The sequence below is a fragment of the Zalophus californianus genome, chromosome 9 (genome assembly GCF_009762305.2).
Source record: "Zalophus californianus isolate mZalCal1 chromosome 9, mZalCal1.pri.v2, whole genome shotgun sequence".
NCBI classification, from domain to species: Eukaryota; Metazoa; Chordata; class Mammalia; order Carnivora; family Otariidae; genus Zalophus; species Zalophus californianus.
This window is the reverse complement of record NC_045603.1, coordinates 29,271,404-29,294,926: the sequence shown is the minus strand read 5'-3', so window position 1 is coordinate 29,294,926 and position 23,523 is coordinate 29,271,404. Positions and strand designations below refer to the sequence as shown.

The window sequence follows — 23,523 nt, the reverse complement described above, 5'->3', positions numbered from 1 at the left end:
ATCTACAGTCTTGGAGAGGGGAAATTTCAGAGGATTCTCCTTGGCCTTTCCCGCTATGATAGCTCCTACCCCACAGGACCAGGACTTGATGTGAGAGTCATCTCAATTACCAAGTACATCTATCCCAATTATACATTCAGAGAGTGAGAAAATAACCACCTATGTGTCTATGGACTCAGTGGACCCACTGTGGGTTGGATCTTGGCCAGAACCCCATTTATGTCCTGGCCCCATATGCCCACACTCAACTAGGACCATGACTGGTATGTTCAATAGTCCTCCAAGTGTATGAGCATTGCCCTTTGCCCAGTGCACAGTCACTGGAGTAAATAGCTATAGTTACCTTTGGGAACAGATGGGAAAATCTTTACTGTGTTCATTTGCCAAAATACTGCAAGATGTTTCCTCCTGGGAATCACCTCTTCTTCAGTCAATAGGATCAGGTCTGAAAATTGGTTTGGATACAGAAATTGGGCAAGTGTGAAAAATAGCATGAACCCACCAGGTTCCACACCCTAACTCCTGGAACTTGTGAGTATATTATGTTCAATGGCAAAAGGGACATTACCAATGTAATTAAGTTATGGAGCTGGACTTTCTAATCAGGAGGTTATCTTGGATTATCTGGGCAGCCCCACTGTAATCACACAAGCCCTTTCAAGTAGAGAACATTCTCAGACAGAGTCACAGAGATGTGCATGAAGAAGGAAAGAAAGATGCAGAAAAAGGGGAGTGTAAGACATTCCAAATGGAATAAGGATTCAGTGAACTGCTGCTGTCTCTGAGGTGTAGGATCCCACGTGAAGGAACAAGAGAGTGGCCTTTAGGAGCTAAGAGTGACCCCCAGCTGACAGCGAGCAAACAAATGACAACCTCAGTCCCATAACCACGAAGGACTGGATTTCGCCAACAATCTGAATGAGGTTGGAAACAGATTCATCCCTGGAGCCTCTAGAAAGGAATGCAGCCCTCTCAACCTCTTGATTTGGGTCTTGTGAGACTCCAGCTGAGCCTCGCTGTACCCAGAATTCAGACTTACAGAACTGTGAAATAATGAATTTTTGTTGTTTTAAACTCTTAAGTTTGTGTTAATTCTTTACATCAGCAATAGAAACGTATATAGCAATAGAAACGTATACATGCAATTTTACTGGGACAACAACCCTTCATCGCCTGATTATGCATAAATTGAGTAGTACTACCATCTTTTTCTCCCTTTAGGACTCCATATTCTATTGACCATTTCCACAATTCTCTGTGGGTCAGGCCCTATGTCTGACCCTCTGATCTTGTCACTCATTATAATAATTGCATCTCCTGTGGCTTCTGGTGCCACTAGAAGCCCTACCACCTGGTTTCTGTGTTTGGGGTTTTTTATCATTCCCATTTCTGAAAGTGAGCCTGGCTGTGCATCAGGTTTCCCTACAGTCTTGATAGAACTGCCACTAAACTTCTGTGTCATTCTGGTTCCTTCCTTACTAGATTACTCTGTATGATCATGGTAAAATGTCTATCCTCTGGGCATTGGTAATCATCTGTAGGGTCTTGAAGTTGTGCATAGTATTTCCATTCTTCCATACCCACTTCCCTGAACATTTTAAACCCTTTTTATACCATCTGCTATGGCAATTCTAGTGCTCAACTTCACTCAGTATAGCACTTTTGTCATGTGTCCAGGAGCCATCTCAATAGGGAGATCGCACCATCTCTCTGGGGTTTTCTTCATAGTGTCAAATCCAATATCTTGTGCAAATGTTCCCAAATCATAAACTCTCTCTTATCAGTCTTCATCTTCTAGCTCCAGTGATCAAACACCCCAAAAACCCACTTCCCACGCATACTCTCTAGCTTCTAGGTCTTGAAGCTTCTTTAGGATATACTCTCCTCTTTTCTTGGGTTCAGAAGGTTCCTTTCTGGGCTATTCTGTTACTTAACACTAGTAACAGACTTAGTGGCTAAAAGGGAAGGTGCGGGTACAGCTAGAAGAAGGGGCAAAAGTCTGTTGTAGAAGAGACTGCATTGTCTTCAAGAAAGTGGGGAGATCTAACTTTAGATAGGGAGTGGGGGACCATTTATATTGGCTCCAAGATACTAAATGAATGTAGGGATTCAGTATTTCGTCAGAGCATCAATGCAGATGTCCTTATCCCAATGTTATGATACCATTATTTCCCAATAAGGGCCCTGAACTTCATAGCAGACCTGCCCTGTTTGAGAGTTGAAACTTTCTTTTAGCTCAGTTATTCTAATGATTAAGTCTCTAGTCTGGCTTTCAGTATATTCTCTACATTCCTTCTACAGGAAATGAGAGCTTTTATGCACGCTACCAAAATGGCCCTCTGATTTTCATATTAGCTTTCAGTTGGTGATTAATCACTCTTAGCTTGTTATCATTTTCTAGAGAGTCAATTAAACTTAGAAAGAGCAACTCAGTTTCAGTGACCTTGTAATTAACTGTTTTCTCCATATTTCTCAAACTATTGACAAAATGCACCAGCTAATGCATTTATTCCCTTCTACTACTATACTATATACCGTTCCAATTCACACTGGTGGAAGTTTTAAAAGATGTTAGACTATCACTTTGTGCCAGAGGCTATCTGCACCCAACAAATACCAGAGTTGGGGTTCTATTACTAGCCAGAAGGCAAATGATCCAGTTGTGAAACTCCTAGCTATCTCCTGCTTCCTTGGATCACTCCTGATACCAGTTACAGGTTGAGCTCCTCAGTAAGAAGAGTCTGAGATGAAATGTTTTGTGCAGATCATGAGGCAGTGCCTTGATATCAACACCTGAGAAAAGGAGGGCTAGGAAAAGGGATAAGGTTGAAAGAAAAGTCAAGGAGCATTGCACGTCCAACAACAAGATTGGGCAATTCTACAGGAAGCTCTAAAGCTAGACTGGCCTTTAGAGTTGTCCCACATTGAAGCAAATAGCCAGACCTCTATGCCCTTTATTAAATATTCATTGAATGAGGAACCCTGAAAGGGGCATGATTTTGGCCAAGGTGGCTTTCTAGAGCTGAGTTAATCCCTGGAAGGGCTGACAGCTAAACACACTCTTTTCTCTCTGTCTCCAACACAAGTCCTTCAGTGAAGCATATAATACGCTGAACACAAAACTCTGCTGGGGACACAAAGATAAGAAATTTCAAAATTTCAATTTTGGGGAGGAAGATACACATAGTTTTGCCACATCAAAGTAATAAAACATAGTGTGGAGTCATCCTCAGCTAGGTATTGAGGAATGAAAAGAAATTATCTGAAGAGAAAAGGAAGAATATTCTGGACAAAAGATCATCATGAAAAACAGAGACATGGCCAAACTTCTTTGTTAAGGGACCTTCAGGCAGTTTAGATTGTGAACAGTTATGCATATTGGCCTCAGCTTCACTACTCAGTAGGGTCCTGGCAGTCACTAAAGGGCTAACTTAAGGTGAGGTTTGCAATTTAAAAAGAACTAGTGGACACAATCTAGAGAATGGATGAATCTAGATGCTTAAAATGACCTTGGATGTGTGTGATGGTCTTGCTTAACAATGGAAAAACCCCTGCAAGTTTCTGAAAATGGAACTGACTTGATTGCCTCTCTATTTTGGTAAAAAACAACACATCATGGTGTTAAGTGGACCATGGGACAAGAAGGTGAATGAGAGAAATCAGTTAAAGAGCTATTAAAATAGTACAGGTGGCATTCTTATAAAATAATCTGTTACTAAAAAGGAAATCCCATATAGCAAATTTGCAGATGGTCTAAAGATCATTTGCTTCTCTAAATTGAAATTAATTTATTTCAAAATACTGGCCCCTTCTCAATTGACTCCTGATTTGAAGCTTTGCTTATCATGTAAACTATTCTGTATCTCAATACGAGCTTCCTCATATTTTTACCATGGCACACTCTAGCAATTAGAACCCTATTTTTCATCTCATACCACTGATACTATAGGGTATCAAAATAAAAGGGGCCAAATACACAACATATGGCTCTATCCCAGTGTTCAATGAAAGGAATCTTAAAAGGCAGATATGATGGATACAGTATAATCAGGGCCAAGAAGAATAGAATTGTGTGGTGAATTGCAGTGGTATTTTACTTTAAGATCTCTATTGAGATGTCTATTCATTGAGGAAGATTGACTCTTGTGGGCCAAACTCCTAGGATAAAAGATATGGAGAAGTTATGACATACATCTGGGTACAGACGGTCTATGATTTCTCCTTACTGGAGGTCAAAGTAGTTTGAAGGGCACAAGTGACAAATAAAAAGAATGTCCAGGGGATGATTCCATCCTGAACTTTGCTAGTATATTCAAAGTTAAGGAAGTAGGTATATAGTGTTAATCTTGAACCTGTAGGAACAAGTAAGTTAATCTCTCTTCTTCTGGAAATAAGTGGGGTGAAACAAAAGCCTATAATGCTTGGCCAGTTCAGGGAAGACCTGAGAAGACAGTTTGCTGATGGACTTCTCAGAGAAAGCCAGCCTTAAAGAGAAGACCCCTACACTGTCACTACGATGGCAGCATTATAATATATAAATGCATCAAATCAACGTGTTGTAAACCTTACATTTACACAACGTTATATGTCAAATATATTTCAATTAAAACAATTTCAAAAAAAAAAGAAAAAATGTTGAAGACCATTCCAGGAGTCAGAAGCAAAGAGGAAAAGGAACTAAGAGACTACCAGTAGGGGAATCACCAGTTAAGGGGATCATCTTTGGATAAATCAACCAAATTCTCTACCTCCCTGGTAAAAAGAGTCTTTCAGACTTCTAGAGAAAGACCATTTGGCAAGGGCCATCCATCATCAGAGTGCTGGGGATGTGGTGCTGTTGGCAGCAGTAAAGAAAGGATACTTCAAAAAGTTTTAGCTCTAATTATTGAGGGAAGGGCTTTGGAAGGATAAGGTTGTGAAAACTATGAGGAACAAGAGGAACCTGGTATAGAATGACCCAAAAAAGGCTCAAGTGGCTATTGAAAATATATCAAAAAAGAAGCTGAGTTCTTAAAATCAAAACTGGTTGAGAGTACATGTCTTGTTATGTAAAGATACACATATATGGTAAGTGGATACCTATGGGAAGCTCCAATCACCTATTTCTCCTGTTTTCTCCTCCCTCCCAGGCTGCATCTGCTTCTCGACACCACATCAGCTGCCCTCCTATCATCCGCTTCCTTGGAACTTCAGTTTGTCCATCATAGCTTCCCTGGGCCTTTTCTCTGTCTCATAAGTTTCACCTTAAACTCTGACGAGTAACTGGAAAACATTTCACGTGTTTCTTATTCCAAATTTAAGTTTACAGAAGCAGGAATAGGACAGGCCTGAATAATCTTTTCAAGTCAGGCCACAGAGGTCACTGTCGCCTGGTCAGCCTGGAGTCAAGGGACCCTTTGCTATATCCTTGACAGCTCAGCAAGCCAGGGCTCTCACAGAGAGAAGATGACTGTGGTCAGGGAGGGTGCTCCAGCCAATATCTAAGTAGCACACTGGCTGAAGTTTTCATACAGTGCACTCAGAATCCTTTGATAGCACACTCAGGCCATCCATAGCTTTCTTTGTTCATACACTGGTTGCAGGTAGAAAAGCCCATTGGCTAGATTTCAGGAATTAAGTATTTCTCCAAATAAAATGGAAGTTTATATTGCTTCTGATTCCTACTCCTGAACACCCTCTTCCTCACCCATTTTAAAACCCAAGACATCTGATTAAAGACACCTGAGAGCCCCAGGACTACCCACAGGATACCAAACAATGGTCTTTAGGAAGATTGAGCTTTCACTGCCCTCTAGTGGAGAGGAGGAGGCAGTTTTGTTGTTAATAATAATTGGGGTTCATGTTTGAACAGATAATTGTCCAAAAAGAGACATAGGAGAGAAGAGAGTTTTTATATAAAGGGGTAAATAAGGAGTTTGTATAGGATGCCAAGACAGTCTGGGAAGAAAGGAAGAACATGGAGGAAAGCCTGAATGCTGGGAGCCCTAAGCTCAGAGAAAACACATGAGTAAAGCTGAGGCCCAGAAGTTTCCAAGGAATGAAGCATTGTCTGAATGACAGGAGCTGTGTGGGAGCTAAGTCCTCATGAGAAGACTGCCTACATGGTGCTCACCTGATAGGAACACCATCCACAGCACTCACCCACTGTCAGCACTGTCAGACTTCCAAGCACCAAGTGTGTGTCTGGTATACTGCCAAGCCCATCCCAACTCCAGGTTTTCCCATGGGATGTTTCTTCAGAGCATCCCTTCAGCTCTACAATCAATGCCTGTAACATAATTCAGTGCTCAAAAGCTGGTTTCATGAACTGTGTATCAACAGGGACTTCTATACCCCAAGTTCCCCGTTGAAAGGAACTCTTGCATAAGTTTTTGAATGATGCAATAAAAAACACTGTGACATCCTAGCTAAGACATTGGAAAATGGATTCCTATGTTCTACTTCAATGTTTTTTCTTGGAGAGACTCAACTGAGTATTATTTGTAGCCAAAATAAATGGATATAGATAGACACTGTCCTATAAACCTAATGTAAATATGTGGCTAATGCTTGTCTTTTACAGCAGAAAAGTATACATTGTTGAACTACTTACCTGCATTGTCAGGCTATTAAGCTACTTAGGTGAGTAAGTATGGACTCACTCTTAAAACTAGGGGGTAAATGCATAATGATGCATAACTTCAACTGTTATAACAAAACTAACCCTACCTGAATCAACAAGGCTTGCCTGTCTACCAAGGGGCTTTGTGGTATATTGAGTCTAAGCAGAGTACACTGTATCAATGGACTGGTGTACACTGGTTTTCATGAGTGGTGATCCAACTGGTTGGTACAAAAACATGGCATCTTACATCATCTACTAGGAGATTCTAGCCTGCAAGTCAATCAAATATTTATGAATAATACACTAGAGACATATTGTCAGAAAAAAATGATGAATAGTGCCTTCACAAGGCGTTCCTGAAAATTGCCCAGAGGAGTCACCAAAAATGGCCCTCGATAATTTATTTCACTGTTTTCATGTTTATATTTTACATGGGCAGTGCAAGGACAAACTGGGATCTCCACCCAATAAGAAATCAAACTGTGAAAAGAATCCCCTTGGATTCTTTTCTGACCCCATGGATCAGCCACTGAAGCAGACCATAGCAGTCCCCAGAGGGATAAACCCCTTATACCACAAGCAAGATGCAGGGAAGAACATAGTATTGATGTCAAATCAGAGTGTCGTTGGCAAGCACACAATATCTAAGCCAAGAAATATTTCCCCAATTCTGTTCAAGAGTTGATGATACATTTTGTGTTTGAGAAGAGAATCATATGGAATCGATTGTTAACTCTCTGGTATAAATTTCTGTTTGGTTACTAATTAGTAAAAAATGCAGTCCATTATCACTGAGCGATAAGGAGGCCCTGCAAAAGGGTAAGGTAAGGAGGTAAGGAGGCCCTGCAAAAGAGAGAGACAAAGTCCCTCTGACAGTGGTTTTTAGGTCACTATATATGGGCATCACCTGGAGGACTTGTTAAAACATTGTTGGGGCCCCACCTACCCAGAGTTTCTGATTCAGTTAGTTGGTCTGGGGGTCAGGCCCCAGAATTTGCAGTTTTAAGTGCCCAGGTAAGGGTGATGATGTTAGTCTGGGAAACCATATTTTGTAAACCATTGACCTTGGCATCATGTTGGACTTACTGTTTTTAAAAACTTTGGGAACAAGTATGTGGAAGTGGCATACAGCAGATTAGACATAGGAAAGGAATGCTGATGACTGATCCTTTTTCTACCCATTTCTAATCTTACAGGAAAGAAAAAGACCTACAGTGATGTTTTTCTTATGCTCTGAGTTCTTTACATAATTATTTCATAAGTACAGCATTCTTGAGCAAACAGAATTTGGTAAACTGTATAATACATAAATAATAAAATGTGTAAAGCCCAAGCATCCTATGATAAAAATCTGTCTTTTTATCATTTTCCACTCAAGGAAACATTAGTCTGATGTCTAAGGAAATTGGGGAAAAAAATACAACTCTTCACTAAGTTTTTATTCTGAAAACATCAGGTAAGAAACATAAGGCATACCAAAACTCTTTCCTTCGCCTCTCTCTCTCAATATATTTAGAGGCATGTACACTATACTAAGCTTATTCTTTGAGGCCATGAAAGATTTAGGGCCACAAGAACTCCTGGGGCCAGATGAAAAGAGCTGTGTCAGCTGAATTAACTGAGAACTCAAGGAACTTGGTTGGGATTCTCTTTGGCTCTCAAAATTTGGCTTTGAATGACAGTCCCCAGAAACAAACAAAACAAAAATAGAGAACAGGGTAAGTTCATTTCTCACAGTTTTCAATTCTCATTTATCCCACTCTAGAATCCACTTCAAAGATTGTTATTTTTAAAATTAATACCTATCTCGAAGTGGTGTTAGTGGGATGGATCACTGCCGGGTAAAGACTTGTCAAGTGACTGAAACCTAGCCAATCACAGCACCACATTTTCTTGGCCACAGAGATCAGGCTAGCCTGACTACTTTCCCTCCTGGAACTTTTCACCTGGAAATAAGGGAAAGTTTGTATCTTCCCATCAGGATCATAGGTGGCCATCTTGCTGAAATGAGAGAGCCATCAAGTTCATCAAGCAAAGAGACAAGCAAAGCTGGGAGATGGACAAAAAAGAAGATCCTGACATGAGACAGAAGAAAGCACTGCCTGTATTTGAATTCCAAATTTTCCACATACCTCGGCAAGGTACTTGACTTCTTTGAACCTCTGGTTGTTCATCTTTAAAATAGGTATCTCCCAAGGTTGTTGTGAAGACTGAATAAGTTGATATATAAAATATATATATATATATATATACACACACACACACACACACACACACATGCATACATATACATATATATATATATTAATTTATTTATAAATAAGACACTATCTGAACATGTAGTAAGTGCTGTGTACATGTTGGATATTTTTCACATTCTTTGGTTCCCTGATCTACCCAGTTAAGGAGTAAATACATCAAAATAGCTTATACCTGCTGTTATCATAATTGACATGCACAATAGATGCCCACGTTTCTCAAACTGAACTTTTAGTGCAGCAATTACAGGGTGTATTAAATACCAGATACCTTGAAAAAAAGTATAATATTGATAGAATGGTATTACACTATATATATTTACAGAATTATGCTTTATTTTCTTAAAAATAATGGCTACTGATCCCTATTTAGTAGCTCATATATTGTATACTGATGTTATGAATTGGAAAAATATAAATTAATGAGAAAAAATATTGTTCAGTCAATACTGTATCCTAAACAATAATTAATTTCTCCTTTATAAAATAAGTTTAACCAAGTTATCTCTTATGTAGGTTTTTAGTTATAAAAATTCTCTAGAATTGCAAATCTTTAAAAACATACTTTTAGAATTAAAGAACTTTCTTACAAGAAGACATTTAAGGTTCATTACCCCATGTCTTTTATATCAAAGATATAGGTTGAAATGACTTAGTATGATTTCTTCAAGATTGTCTGCCAATGGCAAATGCTTCACCTAGAAGTTGCCAAGAAAGAGGAAGGAGAGAGTTAAAATGGAAGCACCGTCAAGTAAACAAACAAACAAACAAACAAACAAAAAAGAGACTTCTATTTAATTTTTTTAAAAAGGCAGAGACTAGAGGAAATTGAAGGCAGGAAAAGTCAGGACCCCATAGAGACTGCCAGAAAGAGCACTGTAAGAACAGTGTTCTAGAAGAAAGTAAAAAGGTGTGGTTTATAATCCAGATGGATGTAACCTTTATTTTTCTTAATAAAATACTGTGGGTCTTGCAAATTAAAGACTAGTTGACAGGCTTTTGCAGCCTTAGTTCCTAGAGACACAGGGACATCCTATAATTTTGATCCATTTTTTGCTATTCATGACCTTCCAACAAGCCTCTGTAGTTATGCAGAGGAATTTTGATACTCTAATCCAAGTGAATGGTAACAAGTATTAGAAATCAAACAAAAAGAGGAACTCCTATGAAACCACAGCTATTCTCAGGATAAGAGCTACTCAATGAATCTAAACTGAGACCATCTTTCATCCTACATCAGTAAAATGGCAATATCATACATAGTAAGTTCCCGGTTGTCTTCCACTTAGTAATATGACCTTAAAATACCATATGCATGGATAACTGAAATTATAATGAGTCCATACTGGTGTAAGACACAGCTCTTAAACAGAGAAAATTAAAATATTTTAGGAAATCCTCCATGAACTCTTCAAGATCAAATGCCTTGTCTGAAAAACCAACCAAACAAACAAAACAGTTTTATTTAGAGGAATTTTCTCTTGTGAATCTGAAGAACATTTTTTAAAAAGATACAAATATATGTTGATGCAAAGATATGGGGAGAAGAGGATAAAATAATCTGTGCCAAGATGCTATTTGACTCGATTCTCTTCACTTCTTCATTCTTATTATCATTCCCATTGGCTCCCACCACTGGATTATTTCCATCTTATTGTGGATCTAGTTCACCCTCTGTGTCCTGGGAGTGGTTTAGCTCTAGGGTCCTGACCTCAGAAGACATTATTTGGCATCAAGATCATTCTTGCTTTTGAGCCCTATGTCTCAGGCTATGCTTAATAACGCATTCACTTCCTTTGAAGTTGAGTTCTGAAGCCTAATTTTTCTTGTCCCTATTCTATATTCCCAAGATTATATTTCAGATCCCTTTTCTATGGCTTTCAGATTCTCACCAGGTCCCTCAAGGTGGATCTATTTGACCTTACTGAATCTCCTTCCTCATACTGATGGTCTAGAATACTTCTAGTCCCTTACTCTCAGACTGGAAATTTCTCAAGCTCTTTGCCTTCATGGACTACACTGGTTGTAACCTTTTTTTTTTTAAAGATTTTATTTATTTATTTGACAGAAAGACACATAGCGAGAGAGGAAACACAAGCAGGGGGAGTGGGAGAGGGAGAAGCAGGCTTCCCACGGAGCAGGGAGCCCGATGCAGGGCTCAATCCCAGGACCCTGGGATCATGACCTGAGCCGAAGGCAGACGCTTAACAACTGAGCCACCCAGGCGCCCTTGATTGTAACCTTTTTTGCCCCACTCTCACATGTGTTAGAATCTTCTGGTGTGGATTGTTTTTGGGCCCCAGCCTCCTCTAGTTTCATATAGTGTTAGCATCTCAGGGCTTAGTGTTGATTGCTTATGAAAATAGACTCATCTCTATAACATAAATCTAAATGCCAACTATGCGGATTGAAGGAATCATGAGATAGAGGACTTCCAGTAACCCTTCAGCAGACATAGACTAGGAAGTATAGAAAATTCACTGGGAAATTAATTATACATGAATAATCAGAGCACCAGACAGTGGCAAAGGCCAGCTAAAAATGGAAAGCAAGACTCTGTAATTGTTTATTTCCCCATGGTTCTGTATCCTTTCTCAGGATTACTCCGTGGGCTTGTTAGGGGAACTTAGGCCGTGGTCCGCAGGAAGGAATTCTGATTTGGAATTGACAAGTTTCAGGAAGATGAGGGCTTTGATTGTGCTAGTACTGAAGTAATTGAGCCAAAAGCTTAGTAGTGGAGGAAAAAGTTTACTGCTATAGAGACCTCTGTTATTGTAGGATTCTAAATGCTTTAATTATATGTTTGCTTATTAGGTTGCAGAGCAGCTGAGTGGGAGTATTAAATTGAAAGTAACCTATGGTTGAAGAGAGAAGGTGCAGAGTTAGAGATCTCACAGGAGATATGACTTCTAATGGTTACTTCTAATGGTTACTTCCAGCGTGATGGGCCACGAGACAGTAATTCTGCACGGGTAAGTAGTCTTAAGGAACTTGGGTGCTTCAGCAGATAAAACTGATGCCATGAACAAGCTGACGGAGAAACATGCAAGTGAGGGGAGAGTGCCAAGAGTGATTCTAAAAGAGTGATACAGAAAAATAAGATGGATTTGATCTGATAAGTATATATTGTTTAACATGATATTTTAAATGTCCTTAAAAGTAGCAGTATGAAGCAAAGAGAAAGTTGACCCTGCCATCCCTTCTAGTTTGGCATTAGAGAAAAAATAAAGTCATGGCAGAATAGAAAAATTTCTCTTTTGCAAGACAAATAAAGATGATAAAGGGAAGGGGTTCCAAACGGTTTGGGGAGAAGAGAGATTTCTTTATTTATTTTTATTTCTTTTACCCGTCATGCATTGGGGAGAAAAGGAATAAAGTGGGATGAGTCAGTGCAGAATGGGTTCTTTAAGTGGCAAAGGTATAATTGGAATTGCTTATCTACATAACAGAAATGACAAAAAAATTTAGGTGAACAAATAGTATGAGACAAAAGCAATAGTTTCGATGGGGTTGACTGGAAACACTTTTTTTTTTTTGGTGATATTGGAAATCTATTTGATACTGAAAGGGTTAGTGCCTAATACTATGCCACAGTGCTGAGGTCTTTTTTGTTGTTGTTGTTTTAATTTTATTATGTTATGTTAATCACCATACATTACATCATTAGTTTTTGATGTAGTGTTCCATGATTCATTGTTTGTGCATAACACCCAGTGCTCCATGCAATACGTGCCCTCTTTAATACCCATCACCAGGCTAACCCATCCCCCCCTCCTCTCTAGAACCCTCAGTTTGTTTCTCAGAGTCCATAGTCTCTCATGGTTTGTCTCCCCCTCTGATTCCCCCCCTTCATTTTTCCCTTCCTGCTATCTTCTTCTTCTTCTTCTTTTTTTAACATATAATGTATTATTTTCTACAAAGCAGAGGATGAGAGGGTCTGAAGGAAAGATGAAGTAGAATTTCCGTTAAGGTCTGAAGTTGAGAATTTTTCTAACGCAGAAATAATGCATCTATCAAAATTTCTTCAAGACTCAGCATTATTTTAATTACCTTGCTTTTTGGAAAGTTTATTTCCTCAAACCATCAAATTTATTTAATTTTGCCTAGTTCTATAACAACAAGAACAAAACTATCTTGGAAAAATTCTTGGAAAGTACAAGGTACAAATTGTCCTCAGTAACTCAACTATTTTTAATACATATTTGCATTATATTTTGCCTAGAGCATAGAACTCTTGCTTGGTGGTAAAGCCTGGAAAGTTGTGTTGACTCTGCTATGGAATGGTAGATGCTGGATCTCATAGAAATTTTTAAAAGGACAAAAGTGAGGGGTGCCTGGGTGGCTCAGTCGGTTAAACACCTGCCGTTTGGCTCAGGTCATGATCTCAGGACCCTGGGATCGAGCCCCACATCTGGCTGCCTGCTGAGCAGGGAGCCTGCTTCCCCCTCTCCCTGGGCCCCTCTGCTCATCGTGTTCTCTCTCGCTCTCACATAAGAAAATAAAATCTTAAAAAAAAATTAAAGGGTAAAAGTGAAATGCAGTTTTAATGGCTTGAAGCTCTCAAAGTTTTTCTTGCCTGTGTTGTGTCTTCAGTAAGTAAACCCTTTTATCTGTTTAGAGAACTCAATTGATAGACAGCCAACTGGCTTTAAGATCACACCCACTGAGTAATAATTAAACGTTCAATTTGTGCTTCCGAAACTGCATATTGAGTCATGCCCCAAAGGAATCAAACTAAACACTGTTTTTATTTTATAAATTCATATTCATATAGTTATTATTGAAATTCAAATATAACCTTATGGACAATGTTTATAATCCGGTTGTGTATATGTAATAAAGAAGGACTGATTGAAAGACCACACTTTATCATCTTTTCCACAACAGACATACATTAAAGCAGACCCTTGTCTGCAGCAGATATTTATTGAAGCTGCTGTTCTTCATGATATACTTTATGTCTGCATTCATCTAGGTGGTACGGATGCAAAAAAATGTTAGTTACGATTTGGTAGGTTTCATATACACCCAAGGCAGGTTTCAATTAAATTTACTCTGATATTAACATAGATAGGGGTTTAAATTTACAAGTGTCCTAATATTTTTGCTAAAAGCAAACCAACCAACCAACCAACCTAGAGTTATTCCATGTTTGGTTGCTTAATTTTATGTAATACCTTGAAAGGAATCAGTACTGGCAGGTTCCCAAGAGCACAAAGAGTTAGCTGAAATTATTAATCCAACATTAGTCTGGGCTGGCTACTTGAGCATCATGGGACTGAACATTTGGAAAGCAGAGAAGCATCTGATCTGGAACTTGTAGGCTAAATAAAATTTTGCTAGGAGTCTTTGGGAGGCTTGTAGGCAGAAATAACAACACCAGAAAAGTTTCATGGATCTGAACGCACATTGCTGGGTCTGAATAATGCCAAGTGCCCTAGAGTGAGGTTGGAGCCAAGGGTGGTGGGAATGAGGCCTCAGGGGGCTTTAATGTTGTGATAAGAAAGGGGGGGGGCTGGAGGTATTTAAGCAGAGGAACAAAACATTACAGCTGACATTTTCATGATCTCTCTAGCAGATGAATGGAGCATGATGAACTGAAAAAAAGGCCAGAAAACCAGTGAGAATCCTAGTCTAACAGTGTAGATCAGAAATAAATAATAGGCACCTGAATTTAGGCAAAGCAAAGAAAGAGTCTTTGAAATTTAAGAGTCCTTTCCACTACCCTCCAGCCTCATTTTCTTCCTTTATTCCTTTTTTTTTTTTTGGAGGGGGGTATTTTTTCATAGTTTTTCCTTCCTGATTTCTAGATAAAAGAGTTCTCCCCCCCTTTTTCACCCTGTAACTACTGACCCACAGAATGACACCGAGAATTCAGTGAAACAGCACATGTAAACACGTTTATGTTGTATATTTTATGTACACATTTCTACATTTACAACCTATATTTTGATTGTTTTCACTTTATCCTGAAAGGATTTTCACTTTATAGGACTTAAGATTGTTTTTTAAGCTGATGCCTTTCAAATAATCCCATTCCAATTACTCTCATGACCCATAGCCAGTGTGCTCACTACCCCCTTGTGTATTTGCACTTTTGTATCTGTTGATACTTTTAAACTTTATAAAATGGAATTCAGTTGGTTGCTTCTGAATTTCCTATGATCATGAATGACTCATGCATTCTGCCAGTACAACCCAGTCTGTAAGACTCTGCTTTCTATGTACGCAAGCTCTACAAAACTTGCCATGTCTGCCCCCTTTCCACTTCTCCTGCCGCCACCTTCCCGTGGGCCTCAAAATCTCTCTCAGGAACTGCATCCAGAATGATTGAACTGTTCCTGTGTCTCCGCCAGCTCACTGCCAGAAGATAAAACTTCCTAAAGTGGAGTGCTCCTCATAGAATTCCTCTGCTCAAAAACCTGGATTGACTTTGAGTGCGACCTTGCTTTTCTAGTCACCTCTCCTGTTTCCTACCTTTACGGAGTCTGTACTCCAAAGTAAGTTGGATGCTTTCTTCTTTGAATGCCTTATACTCTCCTGACTTTGGACATGTTCTTTCCAAGGTTAGCTCAAAGCTTCTTTTACATATTCTGTTCCCTGCTACCAGGTATGCTCTTGATCACCATTAAACCTCTGTAATACTTTAATCCCTTCTCTTTATGTCTCTTTAATATAAATTTAAAAAAAAAGATTTTATTTATTTATTTGTCAGAGAGGGAGCACAAGCAGGGGAACCTGCAGGCAGAGGGAGAAGCAGGCCCCCCGCTGAGCAAGGAGCCAGATGTGGGACTCAATCCCAGGACCCCGGGATCATGACGTGAGCTGAAGGCAGCCGCTTAACCGACTGAGCCACCTAGGCATCCCTTTAATATACATTATAGTAAACAATTGTCATACCCTCAAAAATTCACTAGATTGTAAACTTCTTGTGGACAGAGGCTGTGTTGTCCGTAACTGATCCTAGTACAGTGCCATGGGTGAAGAAGCAGTTGGCTAAGCATCAGATTGATTTCATTGTTTCAAACATGACCTCAAGGCATGTATTCTTCCTAGCCTGGGTGCAGCTGCTCCATGGTAGGTGAATGTGCAACATTTGCTCACGCTTTTCATCATCAACAGTGCTGCCATTATATGCAGCATCAATACAAGATTCATCGAATGCCTACAAATTCAGTCCATGCCCGCTTTGGAAGAATTATATGTGGTTGGCACATGTTCACTGCAGATACTTTTTCCTCCAGGACTTCATTGGTGACAAAGCTCAAAGTCAAGCATGGCTTGACACTACTGACAATGCCCTTAAACCATGAAATGAGAGGGCAGAAGTTACCCTTCCTATTGAGGAAATTTAGAAGTTTAGGCAAGGCCGTGATTTTGCTTGGAGATGGAGCTCACTTCTTGTTAGTTTAGCCTTATGAATTGGGAAGCTTATCTAACATCCATATCTTCTCCATAAAACACAGCATACCCTTCTTGCACTTAGGAACACTAGCGACCAATACAGACTACACTCTGGGCCCATTTTATTTATTTATTTAATTTTCTTTTCAAGTTTGTGTTTAAATTCCAGTTAGTTAGCATATATGGTAAAGTTGGTTTCAGGTGTAGAATTTAGTGATTCATCACTTATGTATAATACCCAGTGCTCATCACAAGTGCTCTCCTTAATAATACCCATCACCCATCCAACCCATCCCCCACCCACCTCCCTCCAGCAACCCTCAGTTTCTTCTCTATAATTAAGAGTCTCTTATGGTTTGTTTCTGTCTTTCTCTCTTCTCTTTTTTCCCCCTTCCAATATGTTTGTCTGTTTTGTGTCTTAAATTCCACATGTGAGTAAAATCATATGGTATTTTCCCCCGACTGATTATTTCTCTTAGCATCATACACTTTAGCTCCATCCAGGTCCTCACAAATGGCAAGATTTCATTCTTTTTGATGACTGAGTAATATTTCATTGTTATATATATACCACATCTTTATCCACTCATCAGTTGATGAACATTTGGGCTCTTTCCATAGTTTGGCTATTGTTGATAAAGCTGCTGTAAACATCAGGGCCCATTTTTAAGTAGCAAAATCACCAAAACACAAAATACAAAAGTGCATGGCACTAAGTAGGCCTCAAAAAAGATACTTGCTTAGAGCATGAGAGCTGAGATAAGAAAGCAAAGGAGTCATCTTGTCTGGCCTCAGCTAGGAATGTGCGGGTTGGTTGACTTAACTTTTTCATCATTCTGCACACATTTGCGAATATCCACAAAAGCACCTGGATATTGATTTGGGGGTTACAGGTAAATTTTATCATGTAGGGAAATTCACAAACATGGCCTCTGCAAATAATGAGGATCAATGTTTAGCGTGATTAACCACTAGACCGACAAAGATCATATAATATTTTATTCATTCCTTAGTTTGAAATGATGTTTATTAAATTTCTCACCATTCCTCAGCTTGTATTTTGTACTAGTGATGAGAAGCTATTTATAATCCCCACCTACATTTACTATTTTAAATCTCTAAACTTTTAATTGGATAGTAAATATGCTTTGCCTTGAATGCTGGGCTCCTATCTTCTTCATTACTTAATTCCCATTTAATCATTACAGTTCAAGTTAGTGTTACCTCACCAGGAAGCCACCGAGTGACCTCCCTCTGAATGAATGCATTTCCCTATTTCAGCACCTGGAATTTTCTGTCATCTCTATGTTGAGAACTTCTTAATCAGGTCTGTGTTTAACTGTTTTATGGCCATAATATCTATCTAGCACAATTCCTGTCACATAATAGGTGCCAAATATTAGGTTGAATTGAACTAAGCTAGGAAGAGTATAGGAAGAATTGCCAATTTTTGAAAAAAATGAGAATTTAACTTGAATATGTAGAAAACACAACTGTAAGAAATTACGATTGCATGTAAAAGGGTAAGTGAAAGTACAGTGAGGAACAAAAAACAAATTCAATTGATTTAAGAAAGACTTTGTGTGCTCAAGTACTGAGGGGAAAATGGCTTAAAATTCATCATATAACACGAATCGGATGATTCAGCAGCCTAAAGCAATTATTTAAAAAGCTAACATTATGCTGGAGTATATTAATAGGAGTATGACAAGCTTATCATGAGTAGTAATCTTTCTCCCATATTTGGCAATAATCAAGCCTTTCCTGAAGTATTTATGAGAGTTGTAGAGAAATTGGAGCTCATTCAAAGAAGATCTACAAAAATGAAAATAAGACAATTAGAAAAGATGAAAGGGACTCTGGGCCTCCAAAGAGGTCAGAGAACAGCAATGAGGAACATGAATTAGAACTTGTCATGAAGCCCAGCCTAGTATTTGGCACAAGGCTCAGTGAATAACTCATTGATTAATTAAAGTATTGTATTTGAGGCTCAAAAGACCAGGATCAGTGGTCCAGCATTCGTATAGTAGCCAAAACTGGATGCAATAGATTAAAATTTTTAAAACAGATTAAAAGTTATTTGAAGGAGAATCTGATGGTACCAAGGGAACAAACTTTAGTGAGAGATCTTGAAATATTCCTTCACGCATATCTGTTCGAGTCATTTAGATGACCAAAGGCTTTGTTTGACTGGCTTAACTAAATCCAGTCTAGAAACAGAGACCAGGCTAATTGCCCTTTTAACCAGTTTAACAGAATTATAATATGTACCAGTATATTCCATTATTTTTCCAATCAAGAAACTGTGACTATAGGTTTGTTTAATCTGTTTAACCTGTGTCCACCATGACTATTTTCATATTTCTCACCTTCACTCTCACATATATTTCCTTCAGGATGATGGAGAAAAGTGTCTCCATTTATGTCTTTCTTATTCTCACCCGGTAATAGAATTCAATCAAGCTATAGAAAGAAATAACTCTTGACATAGGAAGTTGACTACATTTCTTGCAGAAATAGTAACAGTAATAATTATTTTTACAGCATCTGTTAAAAACCCAAATGTTCCATGTACTAGGATGGGAGCCTTATACACTTTTTCTCATCTAATCCTAACAAAAAAGTTTCTGAGAAAATAATACATTATATGTTAAAAAAAAAAAAAGAAGAAGAAGAAGAAAAAGAAGAGAGCAGGAGGGGAAGAATGAAGGGGGGGAAATTGGAGGGGGAGATGAACCATGAGAGACAATGAACTCTGAAAAGCAAACTGAGGGTTCTAGAGGGGAGGGGGGTGGGGGGATGGGTTAGCCTGGTGATGGGTATTAAGGAGGGCACATTCTGCATGGAGCACTGGGTGTTATATGCAAACAATGAATCATGGAACACTACATCGAAAACTAATGATGTAATGTATAGTGATTAACATAACATAATAAAAAAAAGTTTCTGAGAAAGGTACTATTATAATCTCTTTCATGGATGAAGAAAATTAATTGTTAAGTAAGTAAGTAAGTCTACGTCACAGGAATTAAGAGGCAGAGTGGGGATTTCAATGCAGATCTTTCTGACTCCAGAATACAGATTCTTAACCATTATCTTAGTTCATTCATTCATTCATTCATTCACCTATTTACTGAAATGATATTTATTGAAGCACCTATTATATGGCATGATTTTTGTTGGTGCTGGGGCATAGATTGTGTTCTCAAGGAAACAAAGTCTGAGATGGAGATTTGCTTGCAAGATGTTTATTGGGGTGTGCTCTCAGGAACATTTTGAAAAAAGTGAAAGCTGCAGCATGGGCAGAGTGACAGGGTGAATTGTAAATACATGGTTCTGCAAAAGGCCTCAGCCTGTCTCCAGAGAGCTCTTGAGCTGGATGGCCCTTGTGCATTGCCCCAGACTGTGGCAAGGGGTCTGGTCCTTCCTACTGTCATTCACTAGTCCCTGAGTGGAGGCTTCCCCAGGGAAGGTACTTAACCTTGGTGAGGCAGAGCTCCTTCATCCAAGAGCAATTACAAGAAAGGAACTCAACTTCAGGACACTGGGAGATGGGATACAAAGGCGAAAACACAGAAGAGTACCTCCCTTCACGATGTTTATCTATTAGTGGAGGAATGGGAGAAGCTGTCAAAATATTTTCCCCCCTGTGGCAGATGGTGGTATGTTGCAAGGAGAAAATAAGGCAAGGGAGAGGAAGCTCCAGGGTGGGGGTTGGGAATGAGGCAATTGAGGTAAGGCTTCATCAAGAAGGTGACATTTGAGCAAATATTTGGAAAAGATGAGGAGGAGACACAAGTAGGCAGCTCGGGACAGCGCATTTTTTGTGGGAGAGAATAGTCCCATGGCAAAGCCCAAGAGGGAGCATTGACTACAGTGTTTGAGGAACAGAGTGAGGTGAGGGAAGTGTGGCTGGTTCACAGCGAGCAAGAACAGAGTCAGAGATCAAAGCCAAAGAAATAATAGGAGGTAGGATCCCAGATAATGCATAGGGGTTTATGACTCATTAAGGACTTTGGCATCTATTCTGAATGAGTTAGGAAGTTCTATGAGGGTTCTGAACAGAGGTGTGAATGATCTGACAAATTTTAAAAGGCTCCCTCTTATGTGTTAAGAACAGATTGTAGGGAGACAAAGGCAAAAATAGAATAAGAAGGAAGCTTTTGCAGTGGTCTAAGCAAGCACGGGTAGGTGGTAGTTCATGCCAGGGTAGTAATAGTGGGGGTGGGGAGAAGTGGCTGCATTCTTGATCCTTGCGGAAGATGCAACCAACGCAATGTGCTAATTGAGGCTCCAAGACTTACTCTTTGGCCTTAAGCAAATTACTTAATTTCTTAGAGCCTTACTATCCTGTCCTTAAAATATTGATTAATATGTCTACCCTACAGAAGAGACTGTGAAGTTTAAATGAAAAAAATATATGTGATGTCTTTGGCCTCGTGCCTGACACAAAATGAATGACCAATAAACACTCTTTCTCCCCTCGCTTGCTCCCCACCTTTATCAATATGTTTTTACTTTTGTTACTCCATTTGGTCTCAAAATATATACTCTAAGGTAACAATGCAAGTGTTATCAACTTTGATTTACAAATGAAGTTGTATAATGCCATTAATTTAAATGATTTATATGAAACTGCACCAAAAATTAATGAAAACATCTCTGGGCTTAATTCTTATTACAGTGTTCCTTCAAGTGTAGAGGAAGGCTTCTGACATGTCGGTGTGGAAATTTCTTAAGATGTCTCATAAATCTCATAAGAAGCAAAACTCACCCTACTTTTTGGGTGGATTTAAAAACTGTGTTCTTCAACTTTTAAATTTTAAAGGTTTCTTTTAAAGAAACATATGCTATCCCAGCTGTCTACATCTAATAAAGCAGCCACTGACAGAAGGGGAAAAAGTGGAATATAACATTTCAGAGGTTCTTCAGATACACTGAATACTATGAATGCAGTTAAATCAGGTTTACGTGCAAGTATAGGAATTATGGGAAGGCAAAACATCTTATAATGCATGTAGAATCCCAGACTTTCAAAGGCAATACTGTTTATAATGTAGAGCTTATTAACAAGCCAGAAAAATCATAGGTTATTAAACAAACAAACAAAGAAAAATGCTGGCTGTTTCTGGTAGTCATGTATTTAAAAATCACATGTTTAATTATAAGATGTTTTTATAACATTTCATGTTAACAAGATTTATAATGTTTTTCCTCTGCCTCACGATCCCTATGTGAATAATTATACAAAGAAGTCAGTACATGTCCCCTTGTGCTTTACTTTCTCATGGTCAGAAGTAGTAATATTGTAATAGTTTATAGATACTGTTTAAGAATTTTCTTAAAAGTCACAGTGGTCAAAATCAATAAAAAAAAAAAAAGGAATCAACACAAAGAGAAAAACCATTTGACTTGCTAACAACTAATGCTGTACATTCAAGTTGAATCAATAACTTAAATAAGACTATTTTTCATATAATTGACTGACAAAGCTGGTATTTTATATGACTCCTTGTATGATTTATGTTTAAAAGTCAATTTGGTTTCAGACACAGATCTTTCTAATTTCACTTTGCTTGCAAGAAAGCAACAATAATAGGGCTGTCAGGGCCCAAAAGGGAAAGGGAGGGCTTCCCAAGGTGCCTTCCCCTTCCAGATAGTCTCTCTTTTTCAGGGGAAGTTCAAATAAAAACCTGCTGAAAGGAAAATTATGGGAGCCCCAACTGAGCCTTACAGAATCATCTGGGAAGCTTGTTAAATATGTGCATTCTTATACCCCACTTGCAAACTCTCCCAAATCGGAATCTCTAGGGTGGGACCCAGAAATCTTATTGAATAAGATCTCTGGATATTTTCACACACTAACATTTGGGAAACACACATCTAACTTCAGAAATAACATGAACAAGTTACTGAGCCTCACCAATTCTCAGTTTCTTTCTTTGTAAATTGGAGATAATTATATTCACCTCATAAGATCATTGTAAAGATTCAATTAGGTAAAACCAAGATGAAACCTAGGAAGCTTGCAACTCTTAGTACTATTTTTAAAATCATTGCTAGTGACCCTGAGTTCCTGGTTTTCTGGGCTGATTCAGTGGAAAAACAAAGGATATGAGGATATTTGTAAGAAAGAAGGTCAAGGAATAGATCATGAAATTTAGACATATTACTGATTAAAACGAAGCCAGAAAGGATTTGGCAGGGTGAAAGAAAAATGAGTGTTGGAGGGTCTGAGAGTCTCAGTGAAATCAAAGAAAACTGTGTAGTGAGCCTCCATGGAAAGTTGGCAGGATGGAGAGTAGAGAAGAAAGTGTGTTTTCTTTCCTCATGTTTCTAGAATGGAAATTGTGTGTGTATGCATCTGTGTGTCCGTGTGTATGTGTATAAAACAGTTGGAAATGTGATAACACAATGAAAAGCGCATGACATCAGCTACAAAATTTGTGAAACGGGAAACACGAAACAATTTGATATGGGACAATTTAAAACCCTTAAGCCAAAAATCAAAACCTCATTTCTACTCCATCCAAAGAATCCCTTCCTCTTCCCTAAAAAGTTGTACTTCTCTTTATGAGAGCAAAGGGTTAGAGAACAAAATAAGAGAAGAAATTTGCCAAAGAACAGGGAGTTAGAATTTAAGATATCACTGGACTTGTGGCTCCCGATTATGGCAAGACTGAGGTATGATGGCAAAATTGACAAGGTGGACGTGAAAGCCATTGGGGTTGAGGCCAAGGGCCCGTGACATGGCTATTATGGCATGGGTTTCCAACAGAGCTAGGGGGATGGCAGGGTTTCTGGGGGAGAGGAAGACTGGGCTCTGGAGGCAATCAAGTGATCACTGAAAGTTGCATAGTGTTCAGGTGCCTGCTAGACGGAGCACAGAAGGGTAGAAGGGCTTCGGTCGCATACATTGCATCATTAGTTTTTGATGTGGTGTTCCACGATTCATTGTTTGCGTATAACACCCAGTGCTCCACGCAGAACGTGCCCGCTTTAATACCCATCACCAGGCTAACCCATCCCCCACCCCCTCCCCTCTAGAACCCTCAGTTTGTTTCTCAGAGTCCATAGTCTCTCGTGGTTCGTCTCCCCCTCCGATTCCCCCCCTTCTTCTTCTTCTTCTTCTTTTTTTTTTTTTTTTTTAAGCCACTGTGACTGGTTTAAAAAAGAGCCTGCAGAAGAAAGGAAAAAGCTTTCCGCCCTGCTTTCTCACATAAGGGGCCCTAAGTTTACATTTTGCCCTGGACCCTA

At 39.0% G+C, this 23,523-nt stretch overlaps 1 protein-coding gene across 1 annotated transcript in view; it reads right to left on the bottom strand.

The window, feature by feature from the left end:
- Window positions 1-343: 343 nt before the first annotated feature.
- Window positions 344-23,523, bottom strand: part of CCER1 (coiled-coil glutamate rich protein 1) — a 38,347-nt gene continuing 15,167 nt past the window's right edge. Inside the window, exon 3 of the transcript XR_003520186.2 lies at window positions 344-445. The gene's annotated coding sequence lies outside the window, so the exon portion shown is untranslated. The remainder of the gene's footprint in view (window positions 446-23,523) is intronic.